The 13,687-nt window shown below is 38.8% G+C and overlaps 1 protein-coding gene across 1 annotated transcript in view; it reads right to left on the reverse strand.

The window, feature by feature from the left end:
• The window catches only part of bcar3 (BCAR3 adaptor protein, NSP family member), a 37,531-nt gene that overhangs the window by 9,666 nt on the left and 14,178 nt on the right, over positions 1-13,687 (reverse strand).

A 13,687-nucleotide genomic window follows, 5' to 3' on the forward strand; every position in this document is an offset into this window, starting at 1 on the left:
ACACACACACACACAAATTAATTATTGAACCATGTACTTGAAATTGGAAATATGTCTATAAGCTTTCCCATGAAATTGAAACCTTTACCCTTTCATGTATATCCACTTTCTCTCCCCCTTTTTTGTCATATTTTCTGCCTCTCTAAAGACATTACGATAGAACCTGCTGCCCTCAGTCTCCAAGTCTCTATACATGACAGGAAATCAGCGGATCTTATTACAGCTACAGAACAGAACATGCTGACGTCATAATGCACTGATTCTGTTTGTCTGTAGTCAGAAACAGTGACACCAACCAATGCAGCCTGACTTATGACTAGTAAGATAATGTGTATGTGTGTGAGAGAGAGAGAGAGAGAGAGAGAGAGAGAGAGAGTGTGTGTGTGTATGTGTGTGTGTGAGGGGGGGTTATTTTACAACATTTAGCCATATGAAATGAATTTTTAGAAACAAACAGCTTAAGCTCATTTCTGCTTTTCCAAAATAAATTCCTGTATTCAAAATGAAAACTCAGGAAGCAGAATCATTTTTGTGTATGGAGAGGTATGTGCAATCGAAGCACAAATCTGTTTCATTTGAACTAATTTAAATAAATAAATGTGGGTATTTTAGGTAATAACAAATCTAAAAAATGATACCTCTGTATGTAAAGGGTCGACAGGTTACTGCCAACCTTTTACTGTGTTGTTTGTTCGACCATTATTCTGATTTAGGGAGGCAGAAAGGAGGCGTCTTAAAGTGTTGATTAATTTTCACTTTTTGTTTTGGTACTCTGATCATGAGATAAAATCAGCATGTCACACCCATTAACTCATTGTCAGGGCAGCATGTTTTTCCTGTTGTACGGGCGTTACACAACACATGTAACTGAGATAAGCTAAACCTGATAAACTAAAAACATTAAAGCTGGCGACTGCTTTGACTTTACTTTATATGGCTCATGTTAGAGCTTTAGTAAATGGATTATAGTCATGTCTGTGATTACATCCGTTACAACAATAAATGCCTTTTACACCTGCAGCCACAAGGCCAGCAGGACTGATGAGTGCTGTAGTAAACAAGGATGCTTCGAAGGAAGGATAAATGGAAGGAAGGGATGACTGGAGATGTAAAGGGAGAATATGGATGGAGCTGATGTAGCCAAGGAAGGATGAACAGGAGAAGTGAGTGAGAATCACATGAGTAAAGACAGATGGAGGGAGTGAAGAGGGAGAGATGGAAGGAGAGAGGGAGAAATAGACATGGTGGATGGGAGCAATTTTTTTATAGGCTGGCTTTTAATAAAACCCCGCAATATGATGTCATCCTCAGAGAGCAGCTGCATTTATATTGTACCACTCTGTGCAAATGGAGCCCAACACAGCAGAAACAGCACTAGCCTTCCTTCATCCTTACTTCCTTTCCTCTTTTACTTCACCTCCTATCTGTTTCTTCTCTCAGTAATTGCGCGTAGACATATTTCCTTATTGAGCCATAAAGACAGACACCTTCATGAGTGAATGACTGTAGATAAAGTGAAACATCTCCACTGACATTGAGCTTCAGTGCACACCACGTCATCATCCTCTGGTTGATGCGGAATAACTCTGACTGAATGATCTTCTGGGGGTGAAGGAGAGTGTTACTACCAGAGGTGGGAAGGAACCATGCATTGAATATGCATACATTTACTGTGCTGAAGTCATGTAAGGAGGAATTTAAAAGTGCGGAGTATTTGCATTTTCCGGTTTTGTCCTGAACTTCGATTCAAATTAAAATATTTGTACTTTAATTCAATTTGATAGTACCACTCTCCCTCCTTATCCAGCATCTATTAGTAATATATACACGGCCAAAAAAAAGGTTACACTCTAATATTCGTTGAACCGCCTTTAGCTTTGATTACGGCACACATTCGCTGTGGGATCGTTTCCAGAAGCTTCTGCAATGTCACAACATTTATTTCTGTCCAGAGTTGCATTCATTTTTCGCCAAGATCTTGTATTGATGACGGGAGATTCGGACCACTGCGCAAAGTCTTCTCCAGCACATCCCAAAGATCCTCAATCGGGTTCAGGTCTGGACTCTGTGGTGGCCAATCCATGTGTGAAAATGATGTCTCATGCTCCCTGAACCACTCTTTCACAATTTGAGCCCGATGGATCCTGGCATTGTCATCTTGGAGCATGCCCGTGCCATCAGGGAAGAAAAAATCCATTGATGGAATAACCTGGTCATTCAGTATATTCAGGTAGTCAGCTGACCTCATTCTTTGGGCACATACGTTGCTGAACCTAGACCAGACCAACTGCAGCAACCCCAGATCATAGCACTGCCCCCACAGGCTTGTGACCTTTCTTTTGGCAGTGCAGTGTATTAACATATGATAAATGGTTTAATAAAGGGTTTATGAATATTTGTTAACAACTATATTTGTAGTTAAATACCGTGTATTGAAAACACACTTAAAAGATGTCATAACAACTTTATTGTGCATTATAAACACTTCAATGTAAAAAGCTTTTTCAAATTATAGACATTAAATAAGTTACTTTAACTGTTAGATATGCTTATATAAGATGTTGGTACCTAGTACATATATCTTGTTCTAAACTGTGACATTTAGGAACCTATAAAAAACACCTTGTTTAGCTTGATGACAATACATTTTTTAAGTACTCATTTTTAAGAATTTTAGAAAGAGAAAGTAATGTGGCTTGAATGCACACATTCTGTATTCTGCTTTAGATAAAAGCCAGATAATTAAATGTAAAAATTCAGAGATAATAATCTTTAAAGTTACAGATTTATCTGTGAAAATATTCAGCAATATTAGAATAAATAATGGACTGTTTGGGTCCACAGGCCGCAGTACAAATATGAATTGTCAAGGGAAGATGAAAACGATAAATCCAGAGATTAGCACAGGACCTTTTTTTAAAATGTCATCAACTTCAATATCTCTCTGCATGTCTGAAAACAATGACATGCTATAAATGTAATGTGTTGCTCAAAACTAAAGCATGGCAGTTTTTAACAGACAAAAAAAACAAACAGTAATATTCAGGAGGATTTCCACAATGATTGGATTTTCTTTGGATTTCCTGGATCAAAGTAATATCTTCAAACGTTTCCGTGTACAAGGTGGGGAATGTTGCTCGTGGGCAAAACCGGGTCTTTTGTTTGCCGTGACAACCCAGCTGGCGTTGACCAGTCACGGAGCAGCGGACAGCTCCGTAAGCTGCTTGTTCTTTGAGTCCAGCGAGGTGAGGATAAATAACCTTTAAGCATTATAACTCTGATCCTCATCATCTCACAGAAGTGTGTACGCATGCACACAGTACTGGACATTTAATCCCTTTTCGTGCAAATCCTTTGTGTAATGTATTATGAAAAAAAAACTGCATAACCTTAGATTCCTAGATGACACGACTGACCTGCGGAGGATGTGCAACATCATTGATTTAACCTGAAAATATGCAGCCTGATAAATAACAAAAGAGACAGTTTTCCCCACACATGAAAGGTTTTGCAGTGAATTCAATCACATCGTATTTCTATTCAGCTTTTTTATTTTAGATAATCCTAAGGGCATGGACGCACAGCTTCTGTCTCTAACCTTTGACTGGAAGGGGCGTTTGAAAGCTGTAGACGGTAAATTACAGATAATAACTCTCTCTCTGAATCTTTTGACTTAATGATCTGGACATCTTGGCTCCATGATCACACGGTCCCCACCTTTCCTGTTTACTCACAAATAGATAGATGCTTCTTCCTGTGTTCGGGCCAGGGGACAATTAATTCGTCGGACTGGGACATCTACAGAGGGGTCAACATCAGTCCCATTTCTAAAACACAACTGGTATGTGGCAGTCTCTACTATAAGTCTAGGATTTGATATCGTATTCACAATGTATTTGAATATCCTTACATTGAAAACCAAAACAGGTAATCTTGTTTAAATTCTCCAAATGTCTTTTTAATCTAGACCTAGATAAAAGGCAATTCCTGGACAAATTGGGGAAAACCGTGCCCGATGATAATCAATAAACACTCTTCCCACAATTAGGCTCCCAGCTGGCAGCTGCTCTGGAGGCAAATCTCACCAAAACTATCCACTGAAATCATCTGTGGTGATAAACTTAAGGGGAAAAAGGCCAAACTCAAACCATGCTTCATTTGAAATGTAAATGCTTTATTTGTTCATAAGCTTTAAGTGTCATGTTAGATAGTTAATGACTTGAGGTGTTATATATCCAACAGTAGGCCTACACCACTGTCAAGTTCTTTGTTTCACATCTTACTTTTTATAGCTTAACAGGCTGGCACAGAGCCCTGACCTAATACACACTCTGAGAATGGACTGGAACACACACTGCAGATCATCTCCTAATATAATAACTGACCCCTCTACTGTTCCTGTGGCTGAAAGGGAGCAAATCTCTACAGCAAAGGATACAATCAAATGTAACTCTTTCACAGAGGAGGTGTTGCAGCTGCATGATATCATTCACTCGATGATTTCTAATAAATGTCAAGCAGATATACTTTTAATATTTATTGTTCCTCTAACTTTTGGCTTCAAAGTTTATGTTCCTAGCAAGTGTGATAATCTTAGTGGCAGTGTTTATAGTTCTGTTTTATTTTGAAATGTATTCCTCCTTGCGTCTTACTTCCTGTGTTTTCCCTCCTGTGTCTGATTGTCTTATTGTGTTCACCTGCTGCCCCTGTGTTTCACCTTCTCTCCCCAGCTGTGTCTTGTCTTGTGATTAGTCTTATGTGTATTTAGTTTTGTCTTCCCTAGTGTTGTGTTCCTGTCTGTTTCCCTGTGATCCTACCTCGTGCTCCCCGGTTTGTTCCTGTTTTGTTTTTCTCTGTTATCAGCTTTTTTGTAAATTAATGCTTGCTTTTTGTTAAGACTACTTGAAATCTTATTTTGTACTTCCTGCCTAACCTTGACAACAAGGCTGAAGTAAATCTGGTTCCATTACAATTGAACCTTGGAGATGAAGTTCAGGGCTGTCGCTTTAACTTTAGCGATGCTTTTGAGATGCACAGGAAGATAAATACACATAATGTTTAACTCAAAAAAAAGCTGCACTAAATCCCTGGACACTTTGGATAAAATTGGAGGCTTCTTTACGTTTAGTACCTCATGTGCTTAAGTGAAAAAAACTCTTAGGCTATCCTTAATTCCTTTTCATTTTATTGAGGAAACAATGTAAGCTTATACTGCAAAAAAAAAAAGATGGAAGAAACAGCTTTTCATCATATTACGGTGCATTTGTTTTATTTTGAATGACATGCTGTGTCCCAAGGCAGACACATTTAATCTGATGTATAGAGTCGCTGTGCTGCTACGATTTGGATTAAAATTACATTAACATAAAAGATAATCTTCTAAATCCCCTATATGTTCCCTGTGTCAATAATTGTTTTGTACTCTGGTTATGGATTCAAAGGGGTTTCTCATGGTTAAAGTACAAGTTGGTTTTGATACACAGAAAACAAGAGGCTTGCTCTTTTTGGTTTAATGGCGACCTCCCAAAGAGACAGATGGAGCAGAAGATAAAGAGGGGAGAGAGAATGGAATAAAACCCCAGGGTTTTTGGATTCAACAGTAATGACATGAAGAGGACACAGATAGAATGATAAAGAGCAAGTGTGTTGGGGGGAAATATGTAAAAACAGAGAGGAAAGATGGAAGAAAGGCAGTGCTCGAGGGACAGAGAGGATGAGAGGACAACAACACAGAACACATGCAGATAACAAGTTCAAGTCCCATAAAGACCCTTGTTACCAGATTGACTTGCTGTGTAAAGAAACCAAGACAATTTAGGGGAACAAAGAGAAATGGAGTTTGCACAGCTTTCATGCAATTGTACAATAGATGTTCAAAATGTTTTTTTTTCCTGACCCATGTTGGCTTATATTTGAGATTGAATGATCATCAAAGTGTGCAGGAAAACACACAATGTGGACAGCTACAATAACATGAACATTGGGCAGTCTATTGATGATTGTCATTAATCCAAATTCTTTTACAACAAAGTTAAGAAGTGTTGGCTAAAAAGTAAACCAGCTGTATCCATTGTGGTTTACATTGTTAAGGTGTAGTGGTATATGTTAATATATTCCCATATTTATCCCTGTGAATGTAATTACTCTGAACAACCCAACAAGGGAGTCAAGGGGCAATACCTCTAACGTCTGATGTACAGTTGCATGCTCTTAATTTCAAATATGTTACATTTCTTCCAACCTATCATCAAATAAAAGAAATGTCAATGAATGGACCAGCTGGAAGGTAGCTCATGATGTTTTTTCTTTGATTTGGTCCTGGTTGATAGCTATGCATTGTCAAGACTATTAATATGCTGTTCATATTAATAGTTGATATATTTTGTCATTGTTGGTCCATTTTAATGGTGAGTATAGATTGTATTCCCTTTTTCTTAACTAATGTTTTCATAATGTCTCAGGATGAAAATTAAAATGACTTAAAGCTAATGGGCATCGAAGAAAAGTTGCACAAAATGTATGAAACATTACTGCATAATGGTCGTCTGTCTGACTGTGGAAAGGATGTGTTCACCCTATACTTCCACATTCACATTGCATATCATGTTTTTCTCTATCCAGGCACATCAAAACAGCCAGTGTCGAAATGCTCCAGGATGCACAGACCCAATCATCGACAAACCCTGTCACCTCTGCCTGCTGCTACGCTGCTCGCTCCATCCAATCAACTAAATGGCATTCATACAGCTCCCTGACGTCATGAAGAGGTATCCCAAGTTAGTAATTTATCATCTCCTGAGGAATATCACCCTTTGCCCTGGTACCTCAGCGTCTTCAACTATAACTGTCTCACCCTTGCCATCACAGTGGCCTGTCTGTCTGCCAGCACTGGTTATGGATGAAGCCAGCTGTATATCTCTCTCACACACACACACACACACACACACACACACACACACACACACACACACACACACACACACACACACACACACACACACACACACACACACAGCCACACAGTTGGTCATTTATGAGAGCGTCTGGTCCGAATAATAAAAGCCCAGTGTTCAGCTCACAGAGAGAGTGAGGCATAGAGGAGGACTATTCAGAGTGATTAGATTTTGCTCGGACTGCAAGTGTTCCCATTCACTCTTTAAAAAATGTCTAGCGTGCAGTTTGGAGTTTTGTCTTTTTTTATTATGCGTAATTCTTATGTGTCGTTGTAGACTGCACAGTTTTTTTCTTGTCTTCTTTTCAAAAGACAACAACGGATCATGGGAGCCATGAAAAGTATACTTGCAAGAAATCTATAGAAATATTTTGAATCCACTCACAACACACAGAAACGCATACACTTGAATATAATAAAGCATGAAGAACAGCAAAAAAACCTTCATATGCATGTGCTCTTGCAAACATGCATTACATTAAAGGTCTCACTCAAACCACTATACACAACATAGTAGAATTGCTCACTCTCTCACACACACACACACACACACACACACACACACACACACACACACACACACACACACACACACACACACACACACACACACACACACACACACACACACACTCTCTCCTTTCTCTCACCTTTGCAGAGATGACAGAGTTCTTGTGGTAGAAGCAACACAGAGCTGCTGTCAGGTTCTTGATGTTGCATCGCTCCGACATCCTTGTCAACTTTTCTTAAATTCAAAGACTGTAAAACTACCTTCAATCTTCACCTGTAAACACTGTGTAGCTCTAGTGAATTTATCTACACACACAAAGCCTAACTTTACCAACTGTTAAATCCATCAACGATTCCAAACTGCTTCTTCCAAGAAAAACTTCCATCACAGTTACAAAAACTAAACTGGACTAAACCATTTGCAGTATAGTTGTATGTGATGTGAATTAAGTCAGAATGTGCAGTTCCCAACACACCCATCAACATGTCCAGTATATTAATCCCTCTCCTCCACAGTCCCCTGCAGAGTGAACCCTCCACTTCACTCAGCTCTGGAGATCCTTTCTCAGACTTTTGCCCCGCCCCCATAGCTCCATATATGAAAGAGAGAAGGAGCCATGTGGTCTGCTGTCAGCCAATGATATGTCTTTTATCTGGGAGTGGCTCACAGGCAAAGTCTCTAAAGCTGAAAATACATGAATGACGAATGGAAGAATATATACAAGATAAGAAGTAAATACTAAATCTAATATAATGCCTCACCTACATTTCATTTTCTGTGACATTTGTTACAGTTTGCATCTGGGGATTAAAAAATAACCCGCTTTTTTTTTGTTCATGAACAAGTTGACGTTTCAATTCAGTGATGATTGCGCCAATAAAATGCCACATTATTGTGAAACAATAAATTATTTAAATTTGTTTCAATCCAAAGTTGAAGTAAGATTATTTCTGTTCATATTTCAGAAGCTGAAACGGGTGATTTTTCTATTTTTTGCATTTTTACTTTAATCAACGGCAAATTAATTTTCCATCGTTAATTTGTTCTTTTTTGATTCCAGTCTTATCCTTCTAACCATCATGCTGTTGAGGTTCAGCACTTGTTAGAGTTCACCAGTCAATCAAACAGCATGTTCAGCACTGGTATCACTTTTGGCCTCATCTTATGGGATTTAAGTCTTTTATTTGACTGTTCAGCCACAATTCTTTTATCTCTCTCTCTCAAACCACCTACTATTCAACAAACACAAAAGTAAAACAGAAAATACTTCCTTTCTTGGTAATTTCTTCTGAGGAAATAGCTGCCAGACCATGACAATTACAGTTTAAAACATGTAGTGGCAAGTGGCTGTAAGTGCAGTCGCTGTTGTGTATAAGAATTTAAAATGCTGCATTATTGTCTAGACCAGAGGACAGAATCAGCTAGGTCTGTGTTAGTGATGATGAATAGCTGGTCATTTGTGTTACAAATCACAGCAAACACACACACACACACACACACACACACACACACACACACACACACACACACGCACTATTTAAGTGCCACAGGACTTGTACACACTCAATGGTTCGCAGAAAAGGACAAAAGGCAGAGGGGGCATGTGTATACAGAAGAGGCACAATAAGGTATACACAAACAGTCACATACATCAACAAAGACACAAACACACACTGAGGGTGACACAGCAAGAGCAACCAGTTGAAGGAATATTCTGCCGCAGGAAATGGAGCCACTAATTACAGTTTGAACTCTCTGAAGATTCACGGAGGAAATACATGTAGAACATTCCCAGGGGCAACACACACACACACACTGCCAACCACAGCAGCCCCAAATCACCAGCTAGGCTACATTTCCACCTTAAAATACACACATCCGTCACACCAAGAATGCTTTGGAAAAACAACGAGGTTCTATGTTTTCTATTTTCTATCTGTTTGTTGTTTCTGTCGACTGGACAAAGGAGAGCAGAGTAGAGAAAGTTAAAGTGTATGATCATCCAAATGACTTATTTCTGACTACATAAAATTACAAAGAGCGATAAAGAACAAGGCATAGTGAGTTATCTTTCTGTTAACATTATGTACTGCAGAATTTTTACATTAAACGTCTTGTTATAAGTTAAGCTAAGTTATAATCTTTGTTCTACACCATCAACATAGAGCAATGAAGTCTTAGCATCAGTGTCCTTCTATAGCAGTGATCCAGCTCCCATCATTATCTAATGTCAGAGAATAAATATCAGTGACACAGCTGTCCGGCCCCTGGGAGAGTGTTAGCGATGGGTCATCTCTGACTAATGGACTCTCTTGGTTGCAGTTATATTGATTTTAGCATCGTGACACCTCTACACAATGTCAGTGGGCAGTCAGTGGGTCCAGTGCGTTTAGTGATGCTTAAAAACAGAAAGATTAGTTTTTTCTAACTGGTTCTAAAAACGTTGTGTACACTTTAAAAGCAATGAATAAAAGCTTACACGAGAATTAGGACTTCATGAACCATTGAGAGTATTCACTTGTTTGGGTTTTAAGGATAGTTTTTATAATTTTGCCTTGATTGTAGATCTGGGAGGCTGTGGGAGGCAAAGTCATGATGCATTAAAAGCATGTCATGTTTTCTATTTACAGAATGGTGCAAGACCACGTGACTGACATGGTTAACATCATGAATCCTGATCTATAGTCTGACTGACCCAGATTAAACTCAGCCTAGAGTGACCTTGTCTGATTTGAAATGGGTGATACAGCCTATAAATTAAAAGGCTTTCAATGGCATTTCATTGGTTCTTACAAGTTGGGAAGTGTTAGTACTGATGCTAAATTAAGGAGTATAAGTCTCTACATTTATTACTAATACAAGTTTTCTTCATGTTGTGTTTAAATGCTTCAACAACAGTCTGAATTATATATAATACATAAGAAATCCAAACAAAATCCAACTAATAATTCAGGAACTGATGAGTGATGACTTCCCAACAGGAATAATCTTTAGTCATTCACTGTGGCGAGCTGCTGGTTGTCTAGCCAGCTGCCTGCTGTGCGTATAGGCCGACAAACTGAAAGATTGATCCGCTGTGGAGCTCATTGACTGGCAGGCAGACACACCCGCAGGCTGTAGAGTTGACTAGCTGTCTGGTTTCTATTCTAACTCTGGCTGGTTGCTAACTGTCTGGTGTAATGATCCTGATTGGTGTCACACTGCTGGATTTTCTAACTTATCCACTTACTGTTACAGGGTCCGCTGCAGCACCTGCATCTGACCACTAGAGTGTAACACCTCACCTCTTTGAGCACTTAAAGGCACCTTTCAGAGATGAATTAATTAATGAATGAATATGAGTCAGTGAGTCATTTTTGACTGATGTTTTCATCACTTAACTATGAGCGGATGTGTGTGTGATGTAAGCTGTTAAGTTTCTTTCCCTTTGAGAGTTGAAAGCAATTGCAAGACCGCACGCATGCACACAAACACACACTCAGACAGACAGAGCATTGTTGTTTCTTAATGCTCTTTCATGATGGTAGAGCAATTTCAATTTGATGTTTTCAAGTCAAAGACAGAGAGGCAATGAAAGAGGAAGTGCAAAAGAGTGAGAGTCCTTCAGAGAAGGCTGAGTTTCTTTCTTTCCTTTTCTGGCTGTCTATTTGCTATCAAAGAACCTTGAGAACATTGCGCATTATACTGCCTCCTATTGTACCAGATTGCTCTATGTACATTATAATAGATACTATTTTCATTTAATGATGAAATGGTGCCTTTAGCACGCTATTCTTCCACCTTTCTTTAAAAAAAAAAAAAAATTAGGTAATAATGGTCAAGATTTGTCAGCACTTTGAGGGTGCAATTTGGTCATATGATTAACCTTGATGGCAATTTTAGCGAACAACCCCACAAAGTAACAACAAATACCTTCATTTCTGATAAAAAATTAACTAAATTGGTCAAAGGTTTGAATAAATGTTTGTATTCGTGCAGGATACGTTTTCAGCACTCTTCACTTTTACACTTATAGATTTTGCTCAATGTACTGCTGCAGAATCGAACAATCCCTCCTCTGTAACATTTCCCAGAATTATCCTGTGGGAACTTTGTACCAATCCTGCTTCCTAATTCCCCTCACAGACCTGACAGTTTTGTAATCCAGACAAATTTAGCTACAGGACCCCTTCATGTTTTCCAGCCTGTCAGTGTGATAACGGGAGTAGGTTATAGATCATGCAACACATTACTGTACATGTGTTAGTGACTTGTGCGTTTGTTCTAAAATATCCTAAAACTTGGTATAATTTCATTATGTTTATTGCTGCATTTCTTTGACAGGATAAACCACCACAGTCAGGCTGGTGCATCTTGTAAATTTAACAAGGCAGGAAGCCAAAAAGCATATTTTCCTCCTCTGTGATTATGATTTATTTTAACATATTCACAACTTTATGGAATTCACTGAGACCAGTTTTAGATGCCTAAATGTAGCTGCACAATATTTCTCTGTTTTTGTTCTCTATTCTTGTCTTGTAATTTCAGTATCTATGGTTTGTGTTGAACAGCACCCTCCACCCATCAACTCACAACGAACTTCTATAAGTTATTACAATTTAGCCTTCGAACTTCTCTGTAAATTACAGACATAGAACAGAAGGAAATCGTTTAATGTTTTTTTCTGCATGGACATTTACTCTTACATACATCCATCCTACACATGTGTGCTGTGTTCGATGTCCAGATTAAACTAAACAAGCTCACTGCGCAGTTTCTGTACTTTTGACCTTTCCCCAACACATGCACCGCCTGCTGCAGTCTGTGCATGTGTTTTCATCCACGGTGGAAATGCAAACACACCTGGAGTACCACAGCTGACGGCTACACTTTCACACTTATTATATAATACCTCGGACACAGTAGCTCCATTTGCGGTCAGCGCACGCACGCACGCACACACGCACGCACGCACACACACACACACACACACTCTCTGTTGACTCTTTCACACAAACCTAATTTGACCAAAGCAATACACACAACTGGTATGTGTGTGTGTGTGGTTAGCTCCCATATGTTCTCGTGGGAAGGACCCTGAGTTTGCTTTTCAGACTGAGGTGTCAGCATCCAAACGTATGAGCTAAGAGATGGAAAGCAGTGATGGATTGTTTTAGGGGGGTTAAAAAGGGGATAATATAACGAGTTACAGAGAGAAGAACTGGAAAGCACTATCTCAGTGCGTATGTGTGGTTAAGGTGGCTTTAGACTGATCTTGTACTGTATTGTATAGCTTTAAAACATATGGTTATCAGATCAAAATAAGATAACATGAGGGACACAAGATCACATACATTGCTTTACTTCTGCTATGACCATGTCTATGAAGATGGTTTATACATAGGCAAGGTTCAAACTTCATAAAAGAAAAAGGTGATTTTGTTGTTGTTGCAGTTCCTCTGTTCTTCTGAACTATCTGTTCTTTACTCTTCAAGACAACATAATATTATATTTGTCTTCAAAAGAAAAGAGCTTACATTTGTATAGCATTATACACATAACAGTGAATTATTAATTTCCTGCAGTGTTATAGGTTTTGGTGCATGTAAATGGTCTGCAAAGGCTAAAATCCTGGGAGTTCCTCTCACACACATTAAAACATGTCACAGAAGGGGCACTACATACAAATATGAAACCTGAAAATGAGCATCATAGGACCCCTTTAAATTTGATTCCAGGCCCCAGGTTCTTTGTGTGTTTGTATTTATCTAAATTGCGCAGAAGGTGTGCAGTGTAAGTTTAACATGAATGGAGAGAAAGAGAAACACACTGGAACACATATTCGCTCAGATGATATGGTGATAAGAGAATGATCCCCTCTCTGTCATCACCTCTTTTTAGACGGGCCTCAGGTGGTGAGTATGTGTGAATACGATTTATAACAGTGTGGCAGCCCGATCAGTGGCAGACATATGATTTAGAGGAGTGTTTTCCTTGTAGCTCAGGGGTAATTGGATTAAGTTATTGCATGAGTAATGTTCACATTAACGCCTTCAAAAAATGCTGAATATTATTTCTCGCTCTGTTTTAGTCAAATTGCAGACGCTGATTGTGATGGATTCAATCCATATTTCTTCACTCCTTACAAAATGATTTCCACTGTATTTATCTAATGAACTTGTTGAAGAGAGAAGTATTTCATTTAGAGTTGCAGTACTTTTACAACAGAGTGGAATGCTTAACAT

This window comes from Eleginops maclovinus, chromosome 9 (assembly GCF_036324505.1).
Source record: "Eleginops maclovinus isolate JMC-PN-2008 ecotype Puerto Natales chromosome 9, JC_Emac_rtc_rv5, whole genome shotgun sequence".
NCBI lineage: Eukaryota > Metazoa > Chordata > Actinopteri > Perciformes > Eleginopidae > Eleginops > Eleginops maclovinus.